The following is a 14,208-nucleotide window of genomic DNA, read 5'->3' on the forward strand; positions in this document are numbered from 1 at the left end:
CTTTGACTGCGTGGATCACAAGAAACTGTGGAAAATTCTGAAAGAGATGGGAATACCAGACCACCTGATCTGCCTCTTGAGAAACTTGTATGCAGGTCTGGAAGCAAGAGTTAGAACTGGACATGGAACAACAGACTGGTTCCAAATAGTAAAAAGAGTACGTCGGGTTGTATATTGTCACCCTGCTTATTTAACTTATCTGCAGAGTACATCATGAGAAACTCTGGACTGGAAGAAACACAAGCTGCAATCAAGATTGCCAGGAGAAATATCAATAACCTCAGATATGCAGATGACACCACCCTTATGGCAAAAAGTGAAGAGGAACTAAAAAGCCTCTTGATGAAAGTGAAAGTGGAGAGTGAAAAAGTTGGCTTAAAGCTCAACATTCAGAAAACGAAGATCATGGCATCCGGTCCCATCACTTCATGGGAAATAGATGGGGAAACAGTGGAAACAGTGTCAGACTTTATTTTGGGGGGCTCGCTCCAAAATCACTGCAGATGGTGACTGCAGCCCTGATATTAAAAGACGCTTACTCCTTGGAAGGAAAGTTATGACCATCCTAGATAGCATATTCAAAAGCAGAGACATTTCTTTGCCAACAAAGTTTCGTCTAATCAAGGCTATGGTTTTTCCTGTGGTCATGTATGGATGTGAGAGTTGGACTGTGAAGAAGGCTGAGCGGGGAAGAGTTGATGCTTTTGAACTGTGGTGTTGGAGAAGACTCTTGAGAGTCCCTTGGACTGCAAGGAGATCCAGCCAGTGCATTCTGAAGATCAGCCCTGGGATTTCTTTGGAAGGAATGATGCTAAAGCTGGAACTCCAGTACTTTGGCCACCTCATGGGAAGAGTTGACTCATTGGAAAAGACTCTGATGCTGGGAGGGATTGGGGGCAAGAGGAGAAGGGGACGACAGAGGATGAGATGGCTGGATGGCATCACTGACTCGATGGACGTGAGTCTGAGTGAACTCCGGGAGTTGGTGATGACAGGGAGGCCTGGCATGCTGTGATTCATGGGGTCACAAAGAGTCAGACACGACTTAGTGGCTGAACTGAACTGATCTGATCTTACCCCTCCTGTCTCTGCCCATAGAGTATGAGCTGTACCATGTGGAGGAAGAGGTTTGGTAGTATCTCTGTCTGCCCACATGAAAGGAATGTCTCTGTGTCTGGTCATGCAGTTGGGCAGGGACAGGCTCTAGGGTTCTCCCCTCTCACACTGGCAGCCTTTCCAGAAAGTGACCAATCAGAGGCTAACAGAGGAGGACACCCAGATATTAATCCAGCAGAAGGGAGAACCATCCAGCATCCATACCCAGCTAAGGCCCCAGACAAGGGTCAGGACCAAGACAAGAATTGCAGGCAAGGAAGGAAGGATGAGGTGGAGGGTCCAAATGCATTTTCAAGTGTTTGGAATCATCCAGGATCAGCCCTTTCTGCCCACACCCTCCTCCTGTCTCTGCCTTGGCTCTTGGTCCTTGTGTTTCCCAATTTCAATTGGCTGCCCTGGCTCCTGGGGTCCTGCAGCTTCGAGGCAGAGAAGGAGGCAGGGGACCAGCCAGCTCTCCTCTCCCACATGTCTGGAGACGGGCCTGTCTGTGTAAATTCTCTCCCATCCACACAGTCAGTGCCCACAGCCTTGGTCACCAGGCATACTCCCTGGTAATCAAGCTGATGGCTACTATTCTTGAGGGAACCCTGGGCATTGCAGATGGAAGGTGATAGAAAGATTCTAGGATCGGGGCTCAGGTTAGGGGGTTTGGGGGATACTCTAAGGAAGTTGGGCCACTCTAGACTGGGTGCTGTAGAGAATGGCAGGAGCGGTTTTACCAATGATTGTCTCAGTAACATTATCTACTCAGTAACTCTATCTACTGAGAGGGGAGACCAGAGCAAGGATAAAGGTGCAATTGGTAAATAAAAAGCAGTCATAATTTTCAGCCAAGGGACAGATGTGAAGACTCTGGGTTCCCTTCACCGCCATCCTTGTTTTCTATATATTATTATTATCAGAAAAGTGAGAAGAAGCCTGGTATGGGATCTTGAGTCCAGAGAATGGGCTGGGATCCAGTTCTCCATGAAGAAGGTTTCTGACCTTGGGCAAATCACAGAACATCTATGCTTCAGCTTCCTTAGCTGTAAACGGGGATACTGTGGTACAAATCTCCTGGTTATCAGAACAATATGGATTATAATTTATAAAATCTTAGGGTAACTACCAGTGCAGAGCAAAATCAGAAATACAAGCCACACTCACGAGTAGCTGTTACTGTAACTATAAGGACCTTTACTATCACTTCAGTCAGGTCTCAGCAAGAGTACTTAAATAAGTACTCTTTTGCCTTCTTAAAATACTGCCTAAGGGTAATTAACATGCTTTCTTTTCTCATCTCCCAACACAAGACAGTCACATCCAGAACCAAAGGAAGTTCTCTCTATATAAAGATCTGCTATTTAAAAAAATAGCAGAGAACTGGCAAGACAAAGGATGGACACTATCACATATGATATGTGTGAATGTAAATTTGTACAGTTTCTTTGCATAACAAAGTAGCTTAAGTATGACAAAATGTTAGGTGTTGATACCCTTGGATCCAGTCATTCTACTTCTAGAAATAGCTTAATGAAAGAATCTTCAGTTCAGTTCAGTCGCTCAGTCGTGTCCGACTCTTTGCAACCCCATGAATCGCAGCACACCAGGCCTCCAAGTCCATCACCAACTCCCGGAGTTCACTCAGACTCACGTCCATCGAGTCAGTGATGCCATCCAGCCATCTCATCCTCTGTCGTCCCCTTCTTCTCCTACCCCAATCCCTCCCAGCATCAGAGTCTTTTCCAATGAGACAACTCTTCGTGTGACGTGGTCAAAGTACTGGAATTTCAGCTTTAGCATCAGACCTTCCAAAGAAATCCCATGGCTGATCTTCTTCAGAATGGACTGGTTGGATCTCCCTGCAGTCCAAGGGACTCTCAAGAGTCTTCTCCAGCACCACAGTTCAAAAGCATCAATTCTTCCCTGCTCAGCCTTCTTTACAGTCCAACTCTCACATCCATACATGACCATAGGAAAACCATAGCCTTGACTAGATGGACCTTTGTTGGCAAAGTAGTGTCTCTGCTTTTGAATATGCTATCTAGGATGGTCATAACTTTCCTTCCAAGGAGTAAGCGTCTTTTAATATCAGGGCTGCAGTCACCATCTGCAGTGATTTTGGAGTCCCCCAAAATAAAGTCTGACACTGTTTCCACTGTTTCCCCATCTATTTCCCATGAAGTGATGGGACCAGATGCCATGATCTTCGTTTTCTGAATGTTGAGCTTTAAGCCAACTTTTTCACTCTCCACTTTCACTTTCATCAAGAGGCTTTTTAGTTCCTCTTCACTTTCTGCCATAAGGGTGGTGTCATCTACATATCTGAGGTTATTGATATTTCTCCCAGCAATCTTGATTGCAGCTTGTGTTTCTTCCAGCCCAGCATTTCTCATGATGTACTCTGCATATAAGTTAAATAAACAGGGTGACAATATACAGTCTTGACATACTCCTTTTCGTATTTGGAACCAGTCTGTTGTTCCATGTCCAGTTCTAACTCTTGCTTCCTGACCTGAATACAGGTTTCTCAAGAGGCAGATCAGGTGGTCTGGTATTCCCATCTCTTTCAGAATTTTCCACAGTTTATTGTGATCCACACAGTCAAAGGCTTTGGCATAGTCAATAAAGCAGAAATAGATGTTTTTCTGGAACTCTCTTGCTTTTTCCATGATCCAGCGGATGTTGGCATTTTGATCTCTGGTTCCTCTGCCTTTTGTAAAAGCAGCTTGAATATCAGGAAGTTCAAGGTTCACCTACTGTTGAAGCCTGGCTTGGAGAATTTGGAGCATTACTTTACTAGCGTGTGAGATGAGTGCAATTGTGCGGTAGTTTGAGCATTCTTTGGCATTGCCTTTCTTTGGGATTGGAATGAAAACTGACCTTTCCTAGTCCTGTGGCCACTGCTGAGTTTTCCAAATGTGCTGGCATATTGAGTGCAGCACTTTCACAGCATCATCTTTCAGGATTTGGAATAGTTCAGCTGGAATTCCATCTCCTCCACTAGCTTTGTTCGTAGTGATGCTTTCTAAGGCCCACTTGACTTCACATTCCAGGATGTCTGGCTCTAGGTGAGTGATCACATCATCGTGATTATCTGGGTCGTGAAGATCTTTTTTGTACAGTTCATCTGTGTATTCTTGCCATCTCTTCTTAATATCTTCTGCTTCTGTTAGGTCCATACCATTTCTGTCCTTTATCAAGCCCATCTTTGCATGAAATATTTCCTTGGTATCTCTGATTTTCTTGAAGAGATCTCTAGTCTTTCCCATTCTGTTGTTTTCCTCTATTTCTTTGCATTGATTACTGAAGAAGGCTTTCTTATCTCTTCTTGCTATTCTTTGGAACTCTGCATTCAGATGCTTATATCTTTCCTTTTCTCCTTTGCTTTTTGCTTCTCTTCTTTTCACAGCTATTTGTAAGGCCTCCCCAGACAGTCATTTCGCTTTTTTGCATTTCTTTTCCATGGGGATGGTCTTGATCCCTGTCTCCTGTACAGTGTCACGAACTTCAGTCCATAGTTCATCAGGCACTCTATCTATCAGATCTAGGCCCTTAAATCTATTTCTCACTCCAACTGTATAACCATAAGGGATTTGTTTTAGGTCATACCTGAATGGTCTAGTGGTTTTCCCTACTTTCTTCAATTTCAGTCTGAATTTGGCAATAAGGAGTTCATGATCTGAGCCACAGTCAGCCCCTGGTCTTGTTTTTGCTGACTGTATAGAGCTTCTCCAAATTTGGCTGTAGAGAATATAATCAATCTGATTTTGGTGCTGACCATCTGGTCATGTCCATGTGTAGAGTCTCTCTTGTGTTGTTGGAAGAGGGTGTTTGCTATGACCAGTGCATTTTCTTGGCAAAACTCTATTAGTCTTTGCCCTGCTTCATTCTGTATTCCAAGGCTAAATTTATCTGTTACTCCAGGTGTTTCTTGACTTCCTACTGTTGCATTCCAGTCCCCTATAATAAAAAGGACATCTTTTTTGGGTGTTAGTTCTAAAAGGTCTTGTAGGTCTTCATGCTGCTAAGTCACTTCAGTCGTGTCCGACTCTGTGCGACTCCATAGACGGCAGCCCACCAGGCCCCGCCGTCCCTAGGATTCTCCAGGCAAGAACACTGGGGTGGGTTGCCATTTCCTTCTCCAATGCATGAAAGTGAAAAGTGAAAGGGAAGTTGCTCAGTCATGTCCGACTCTTCGCGACCCCATGGACTGCAGTCTTCCCGGCTCCTCCATCCATGGGATTTGCCAGGCAAGAGTACTGGAGTGGGGTGCCATTGCCTTCTTCAGTAGGTCTTCATAGAACCGTTCAACTTCAGCTTCTTCAGCGTTACTGGTTGGGGCATAGACTTGGATTACTGTGATATTGAATGGTTTGCCTTGGAAACGAACAGAGATATTCTGTCGTTTTTGAGATTGCATCCAAGTACTGCATTTCGGACTCTTTTGTTGACCATGATGGCTACTCCATTTCTTCTGAGGGATTCCTGCCCACAGTAGTAAATATAATGGTCATCTGAGTTAAAATTCACCCATTCCAGTCCATTTTAGTTAGCTGATTCCTAGAATGTCAAAATTCACTCTTGCCATCTCTTCTTTGACCACTTCCAATTTGCCTTGATTCATGGACCTGATATTCCAGGTTCCTATGCAATATTGCTCTATCACCAGTCACATCCACAGCCAGGTGTTCTTTTTGCTTTGGCTCCATCCTTTCATTCTTTCTGGAGTTATTTCTCCACTGATCTCCAATAGCATATTGGGCACCTACTGACCTGGGGAGGTCCTCTTTCAGTATCCTAGCATTTTGCCTTTTCATAAAGTTTTATGCAGGAAGAGTGTTCTTTGCACTACTATTTACATAAAGAATTAAAAACAGCCTGAAGTCCAACAATCAGGAGTGGACAGCAAAGATGACACCATTTGGGTCCTCAGCTGACCAGGGCAGGGCTGCAGGGATTGGAGAGGGGCTGGTGGGACTCCAGAAAAAAGGTTTGTGGGATAAAGGCTATTGCAGAAGCGAGGAAGATGTGGGCCGTGGGAGCTACAGCACCGGGGACTTTATCAAGGCAGAGACTCGAGCACAGGGTGCATGACATCATTTTGCAATAAACAGAGAGACATTTTTTGTACGTTAAAGCAAGTAGAGCATAGTCATCACAAACCTGGAATTTGGATCAGAAAGACTTGGGTTCAAGGCTGGGCTCCAGCAGAAATGTGAAAACTTGGACTGACCTAAGTTTAGGTGAGTTTCAGGAGCCTGCACGTCATAGACAGTGGATCAATACCACCTATAACCAATTAGTAACGCAAGCATTCCCAACCTCATGTAATTTCCAAAGGATTCCCTTTCTACCTGTTTTTCTGTCTCTGGTTTTATTGCTCCTATAACTTCACAGATGGCTCTCTCCTGTCTAATTATCCTGTCTTGTACCCCAACAGGAGAGTAGAACTCTGACTGGGGAGGATGGCGGGAAGATGAGTAACTTTTCTTAACAAGTGATCTACAGAGCCCAGGGGACAGAGAACCACGCTGGGTTAAATCCATGGTGGCACTGGTGGCTGTCCAGGGGAAACCACCCAGGACCTCACCCCTCACGGCTCCCTCAGCCACTGCTCACGTGCAATCAAGCCCACAGTCTGTTTTCTCTTCCCCAAGGGTGAAACAACAACTTCTTCCAGCCTGACACAGACGGGTGAGCTGAAGGGAGATCTCTGAGACCCTGCTGCTGCCACCATGAGCTCACAATATCCCTCTTACTTCTCAGGTAGTCAGCCACCTCGGCTCTGGCAGGTTCCTACTTGTGACCCAGAATTGAGGGTGGTGGCTCCAGGCCAAATCAACCTGCCCAGTAATCAAGAACCAAGAAAGGCGTGGATAAGCATCCCCCAGAGAGGCCATAGGGAGTCCCCTAACACTTGGTGGTCTGTCCCCACAGCCTCTTTCCTGGTCCTCTCCTCAGGGAGCCACAGACAAGATGCTAACTTCCTCCCCCTGCCTCCTGACCCCCTGCTGATGACTCAGAAGTGAGGCAGGGCAGCCCATGATGGGGGGCCAGCACAGCAGAGCAAGTCCCCAAGGCCAGGCAGGACAGGGAGAGGAGGTCCCCTGCAGCTTCTCCTGCCCTCTCCCTTGGTCCAAGCCTCCTTCTGCTCCCAGACCCTGGGGTGTCAACACAGAGACTGTTTCCTCCACCTCTCGCTCCATTGCCCACCCAGCTGCTCTGTGAGGGTCAGCAGACTCTAAACTGAACCCCAATCTGGCCTTTGCTGCCTACCACACCTGTGTGACCTGGAGCACCTTACCTGTCCTAACCTGTAAAATGCGAAGAATATTTCCCTATGTTGTGATGAGGACCAAATATAATGTGTGTCTGTGGCCTGGGCCAGGGCCTGCCACATAGTAGGTCCTGCCTAGTGCCGTGCTGTCCCCTCTACCTGGAATGTGTTAGTTCCAAGTAGAAACCTCTCCCATTCTCTAGAATCCCCTCTCTCCTGTGCTGTGCTAGGGCACCTGCCCACTGCTCCCATATATAAACACCTGATTACCAGGTGACTGCCTCAGGCAGGTACGAGTTCTATTCTTCTCAAACGCCCTTGCAGACACCCAGGTGCTCGGTTGTTTCCTCCACCCACAACACCCCGGTCAGACAATACACAGGCCTAGTGCTGTGGGTTCCCTCCATGTGAGCCCTGTTCATTTCTCCCTTAGTGACGCATGAGAAAAAGAAAACCTAAGGACACTTAATACTTCAGGGAAGAGAGAGAGGAAGAGATCTGACGTCTCTTCATTTAATATGGACACTGATATTACTGAATTAAGGCCCCACACTTAAGGCCTCATTTCACCTAATTACTGCCTAAAGCCCCCAATCTTCTAATGCAGTCATTGCAGAGTGGGTGTGTCTGGGCGTTAACTTATGAATTGGGGCTGGTGCATACAGTCCACCTGAGACCCCAGATAAATCCATCAACAGCATGCCAGATGAATGCTGCTCAGAAAGGTAAACTTTAACCACTTATACTCGATACCATTTACATCACACCATAGTTTATTCGAATCTTCAATTTTTATTTTCCTGTCTAGAGAGCCAAAGCTTTATAAGGATGTCTTTGAGTATGTCCAGAAGAGTCTGAGTTTGGAAGAACTGCAATTCCTGCTCACTGAAGACAAACCCTGGGAGAAATTTGTGACCGAGGCCGATTTGTCCAGGTAACCGTGCAGGTACATCAGGAATGTCACCAACATGCCCCTAGGAAGATTTTCCCAGGCTAGTTTCCTCCAGGCAGGATCCAAGGATGTTCCTCCTCAAGGTCCTATGTGGAATGTTTCCTCCGTGTTATTTGTTGGCATTGAATGACGTTGGGTTGAGAAGAGCGGAAACCTACAAGGAAGGGCAGGTTATATGACCTTGGACGAGTTACTGAACTACTCTCTGCTTCATCATCTGTTCAGTTTTACTGTGAGTATTCTGAGATCATGCATGCAAGCGCTTTTCATGATTGCTGACACAGAGTAGGTGCTCAATCAATCTTAATTTTAAAATAAGCTTGTTGGGAAGAATCAGGGACCTTCTTCCTAGAGACGAGAACCAAGAGGACTTCGTTTGGGTCAAGTCAGAAAATCCTGACCCAAACATCATTTTGTGTTTCTGGGGATTCCGACTAGAATTCTTTCATTCTCCATCTTAGGAATTATACGAACACTGCAGGTTCCTGCTGGCCAATAAGGCAGAAAGGCCGGAGGGGAACTGATTGGACCTGGTGGGATCCTGGATCTAGCCCTGTCTAACTCTGAGCCTGTGGGTTTAAGATTCTGGGTCTCAGATTTGTTATTTGTTAAGTGTCCAGTGGGAATAGTAATTCAATCTGATGGATTGTAGTGACGGCCTCAGAGTGAACTGCAGAGTCAGTGGTGGGGAACCAAGTGTAGTCATCTTGTCCAAAGAACCAGGGAGGCCTAGACCAGGGTCAGACCTAGGGGTCAGGGTGGAGCAGAGGGTCTAGGTTGGAGGACTAGTAGGCAGGCTTGGGCAGCAGGCAAGGACTAGAGTGAGGAGAGTAGGCCCAAAGGACACAGAACTGAAGGGGCTGTGACCCTAGCAGAGGTCCTGGGAGTGGGAGAGAGAACATTTCTTCCCTTCCTGACAGGATCCCCTCAAGCTGGGCTAGAGGGCCCTCGGTGACCGTGTCCTTCATAACCTGCCTGGGACCTGGAATCTCCCTCCATCTGGGACCCTCTTCTAGTCTACATGGAGCCGCCCTGACAGTGGGAAGGCCATGTGGCTCAGTGAGCCCTCCAGGGTCATAGTAAGTGGCTTGGATTGTGTGTCATTTGAGGGATTCTGAGAAGGCTCATGCATCCCCACCAAAGAGGAAAACACTTCCTCCACCAGCTGTGCAAGCACCGGTCTCTTCAGGCTCAGCCCTTCAGATGGGTGTTTCCTCAAGTCTCTTGACTCTTTAGAGGTTCCATAAAGTTGCACACAGCCTTGGGCTGCAGGCTCATGAAGCTGTCACAAATTAACATGTAACCCTTGAAATGTCAGGGGCCCTGGGTGCTGGGTCAGGAATCAGTGAGGTGGACTGGAAGGCCCACAAGGAACAGGGCTCACAGCACATCTCCTGCTTCCAAGGCAATATGGGCAGTGGACAGACCCAGTGTCCTTCTGCTGAGAAGGCCAAGGGTATCAAACTTGGGTGAGAGCAGATGCCAGACAAAATGATCATTAAGGATCCCTTTAGCTGAGTTTTGATTTTAAAAAAATAAAATTCTAGGCACACAGTTAGCCAATCTGAAAAGTATGAGGGCACAGTCCCAGGACTGTCCTTACATTTCCCTCAAGGGAAAATTTAGGGGATCCCACAACCACCCTCAGGTTCTAGAAGTCCATAGAAGGATACACAGACTCACTTAAAGCTTCAGGGTCCCAGTTATGATTTATTACAGGGAAGGGGGCAGTTTCCCATCAGCCACAGGGCAGATCTGGGCAGGTTTCACACACGAAGCTTCCATTGTCCCCAGGATGCATTACTGTCCTAGATCTAGTGTGGCAGGACACATGGACCACTGTCCACCAGGGTGCTCACCCTATTTAACAACAAATTACCCTGACCCGTCATCTCCAGCCCCTCCCAGAGCTCAGACTATTGTCCTAGAGCCCAGCTCCTCCAGAGGTCAGAACTGATACCACGTGACCCAGAGGCCCATCACATGTCAACTCATCAGACTGTCCAGTGGCCAAAGTCCCAGGCAGACGAGGACATTCTTATCAGCCAGAATATTCTTGGGGCCTAGTGACCACATCCTAGCAGCCAAGAGCAAAGTACAAGAGGACTCCTCACTATACACTAAGGTCCTTGAATGAAGGGTTTTCTGCTCTAATCCCAATGAATTCTCTTTGTTTATCTGGGAAGTTCCCATTTTACACACATTCTGGAAGTGATTGTATTGGTCTGCCTTAAGAGAGATATCAAATATCTCTCTTAATTTAAAGGTCTCCTAAGATGATCTTTGCTTATTTATTACATGTCTGAATAAGTACATGGAGCACTAGCAATATCCAAATGAGGGTTTAAGTTTGGAAACATTTTTACATTAGTATAAGTCTTGTGATTTACAATAAAATCTCTGTGGTTTACGCAGGATAGAGTTTGTTGAGCCTGTTTCATAGACAAGCAAACTGTCTTTCTAAGGCTTTAATGTTCATTGTTACAGGGAAGAGGCAGATGTACTCCATGAATATCTGATCAAGCTGCAAACAGACTTGTCCAGGGACGACCAAGACAGGGTCCAAAAATACCAGCAGGAAAAGGAGAGGTTTTTGAAGGAGTTTCCTCAGGTAAAACAGGAGCTGAAGGAGAACATCAAAAAGCTCCGTGAGCTCGCCGACAATGTTGACAAGGTTCACAGGGACTACACCATCTCCAGGCATCTGGTGCCCTGAGCATCCTTGGCGTGGTTCTGGCACCCTTTACAGTAGGCCTCAGTCTGGGACTCTCAGCCACTGGAATAGGGCTGGGAGCAGCAGCTGCTGTAACAGGTAATTCCACCATGGTGGTAGAAGGTGTAAACCTGTACTCCCTGGTGAAAAATGCACAGGACGTGCAGGAGAGGGCAAAGACAGCATCGGCTGAGAACATGAGGCAGAAAGCCCGGGAGCTGGAGAAGGAGTTGGAGAAGCTCACCTGGATCTAGGAGAGTCTGCAATAGGGCCCGACTGGGCCACCCCTAGAGCAGTGCAGGGACCAGGGACGCGTGCAGGGTCAAGGGGAGAAAGCACTTATTTTGGACTGAAGAAGACACTGAGGGCAGAATAAGGGAGAGACAGGGAGACTAGCAATGAGAGGCCAGGAATAGGGGAGCTTTGAAAATGGGAGAAAGCCAAAGAGTTAGGGTTGTAGAGATCCAGCACAAGTAGCAGGGGCTCCTCTATCACCCTCCCCAGGGTCTGATACTCCAGCAAGAAGGGTTTCCCCTGGTGATGGTGTCTAGCCCTACTTCTCCAGCATCAACTCACCTTTGAACTCAGTAGGGAATGACTTGTTTGTTTCCAAGTTTTATTAAAGTATAGTTGATTTGCAATATTGTATTAGCTTCAGGTGTATGGCAAAGTGATTCCATTAAACATGTATCTATGTACATATTTATCCTTTTGAAATTTTTTATAAGTTCTTCAGTGCAGTTCAGTTAATCGTTCAGTCATGTCTGAATCTTTGCGACCCCATGAACTGCAGCACGCCAGGCCTCCCTGTCCATCACCAACTCCCGGAGTTTACCCAAACTCATGTCCATTGAGCCAGTGATGCCATCCAACCAGTTCATCCTCTGTCGTCCCCTTCTCCTTCCATCTTCAATTTTTCCCAGCATCAGGGTCTTTTCAAATGAGTCAGCTCTTCACATCAGGTGGCCAAAATATTGGAGTTTCAGCTTCAGCATCAGTCCTTCCAATGAATATTCACAACTGATTTCCTTTAGGATGGACTGGTTGGATCTCCTTGCTGTCCAAGGGACTCTCAAGATTCTTCTCAAATACCACAGTTCAAAAGCATCAATTCTTCAGCACTCAGCTTTCTTCACAGTCCAACTCTCACATCCATACATGACTACTGGAAAAACCATAGCCTTAACTAGATGGATCTTTGTTGGCAAAGTAATATCTCCGCTTTTGAATATGATATCTAGGTTGGTGAATCTTTAGGATCTCCAAATGGGGTGGTCTCAGCTCACGTCCCTGGATTTAAGTCTTGCTGAATCCTCACCTTGATTTGAGTCTGCAGTTCCCATGGTGGCTTTCTCATGAGCTTGTGTTTATTGAGTCCATGATGGTCTGGCGTCAATTAGGTATTCTCAGCAGAGGACCTTCATGAGAACTGGACACAGTTCCTCTGGATTAGCTGAGTTCTGTATCTCACCGTGGTTTTGCTTTATGTCCAGATAAACTCATGATAGTGGAAAAGAGAAGAATCAGGAGGAGGTAGTTTACTGGGGAAAAAATGATTTAAAGAAAAAAAAAAAAAGGAACTTTAAACAAGGAGTAGCGTTTACAATAGGCAGTGACAACCTTGGTTTGAATCTTGGCTCCTCCCCTGAGTTGCTGGAAGAAAGCCCCCTCCTCGCCCCTGCCGTCAGCTACCTTACTGCAAAAATCAGGTCAGATTCCTGGTCTGCCTTCCAGGGTAATTGTCAGACCAAACTGTAGAGTGTGGTCCTCATGGAGTAACACCCATCACTCCTCTGTCCCTCCCTCTAAGAAGGGGAAGGTGACCATGATGACTGGGGCCATTTTCTGGGATGAAGCACCCCTGATGGAAGGGCAGGTGGGCCTCCATGGGGGGATCCAGCCCCACTGCTGCCCCTTGTGGTGGGAGAAAAAAGAAAAGTCCACCAGGACTCTCAGGCTGTAGGACCTTTTCTTCTGTTTCTTCATCTGAAAAATGGAGCCGACACTTCCTAGAGCTGATGTGAGAGAAAAACAGGAAAGGTATGGACAGAGCCTGCACAGAGGGTGGCTAATGCTCAGCCCTCCATACACTGTGGCTCTTTGCTCAGGAACCAAACAGAAAAGAAGACTGGTTTTCTGTTGTTGATTTTTGAGTCACCAGATCACCAGCCTTCCTGTAAAGGTCCTCCATTGTGACAAAAGAAACTGTGCAACTAGAAATAATCCAGGGTAGAAAATAGCAGCATGCTCTCAGCCCTTCCCACAGACTTGGCCTCCATCCAAATGACCTTGACCACCAAGGCTGGGCCTCCTCAGGTGAGTTGCTGGGACCTGAAGGCACTAGTTCTGTGCCTGTCAGCAGGGCCAAGTCTAGAAGGACTTGATCAAAAGGAGTTGGGTGGGGCGTGGACAGAGAGGCTGAGGGGTGGCCTTAGGCCCCTCTCCCAGGTACCAAGGGAGCAGAGCAGGGACAGGGGTCTCTGCAGGGGAGGTCCTGGAGGGCTTCTCAGAAGAGGTGATGCCAGACTTTGGCTTTACAGGGTGAGTATGATTTCTCCGGGTTCAATGCAGCAGGTGTCCCTGGCAGAAGGACCTGCATGAACAAACCCTAGAAGCCCCGTGGATGTGACCCTAGGCAGCAGCAATATGACCAGTGTGTGGTGGGGAGTTGGTGTGTTCTAGAACATGCCACGTGCTGGTGGCATAAGGTGAATAAAGCAGGCAGGCTGGTGAGTGGGTTGCGGAGGGGGCGGGGAGGGGAGGGCCGAGGGTTGGAAAGTCAGCCATGGGGTGGGGGAGTGTTTGGCCAAGGGACTCACGGTGTGTTGGTGGCAGGTCTCCTTCAAGGAGCCGAGGCAGGGTGGGCTGTGTCAGAAGGACTTGGGATGTCAGGGCTGGGGTTGTTTCTCTAAGAGGGCAGCAGGAGGGGGGAAATAGGTCTGGGCCGGGCCCGGTGCGCAGGATGTTGGTAACTTGAGCCACTCAGAAGTGAGGGTTTCACTTCCTCTTTTGCTTCTCCGAATATATCTGGGACCAGAAGGTGTGGAAGGTTTATTGCAGAGACACACAAAAGGCGGCTGCATCTGCAGAGCTGAGAACATCTGGATCTTGTTCACACTCAGTCAGAGGCAGACTCCTGGGTAAGTAGAGGAGGTAGGACCCCTGCCC

At 47.3% G+C, this 14,208-nt stretch overlaps 2 protein-coding genes and 1 pseudogene across 6 annotated transcripts in view; all 3 read left to right on the forward strand.

Annotated features, from left to right (window-relative positions):
• Positions 1 to 14,208, forward strand: part of LOC123332141 (apolipoprotein L3) — a 262,937-nt gene that overhangs the window by 210,228 nt on the left and 38,501 nt on the right. The window lies entirely within an intron of this gene.
• Positions 1 to 14,208, forward strand: part of LOC102407347 (apolipoprotein L3-like) — a 34,477-nt gene that overhangs the window by 3,474 nt on the left and 16,795 nt on the right. For 2 of the 5 annotated variants that reach the window (XM_044937654.2, XM_044937655.2), the window contains exon 1: positions 13,852 to 14,180. The exons of 2 other annotated variants lie outside the window; for them this stretch is intronic. The gene's annotated coding sequence lies outside the window, so the exon portion shown is untranslated. Of the gene's footprint in view, positions 1 to 12,188; positions 13,357 to 13,580; positions 13,770 to 13,851; positions 14,181 to 14,208 lie in introns of those variants that run through there. One more of the 5 variants, XM_044937653.2, reaches the window with a different exon arrangement.
• Positions 6,761 to 11,738, forward strand: LOC112584385 (annotated as a pseudogene).

Source organism: Bubalus bubalis, chromosome 4, assembly GCF_019923935.1.
Source record: "Bubalus bubalis isolate 160015118507 breed Murrah chromosome 4, NDDB_SH_1, whole genome shotgun sequence".
Classification (NCBI taxonomy): Eukaryota; Metazoa; Chordata; class Mammalia; order Artiodactyla; family Bovidae; genus Bubalus; species Bubalus bubalis.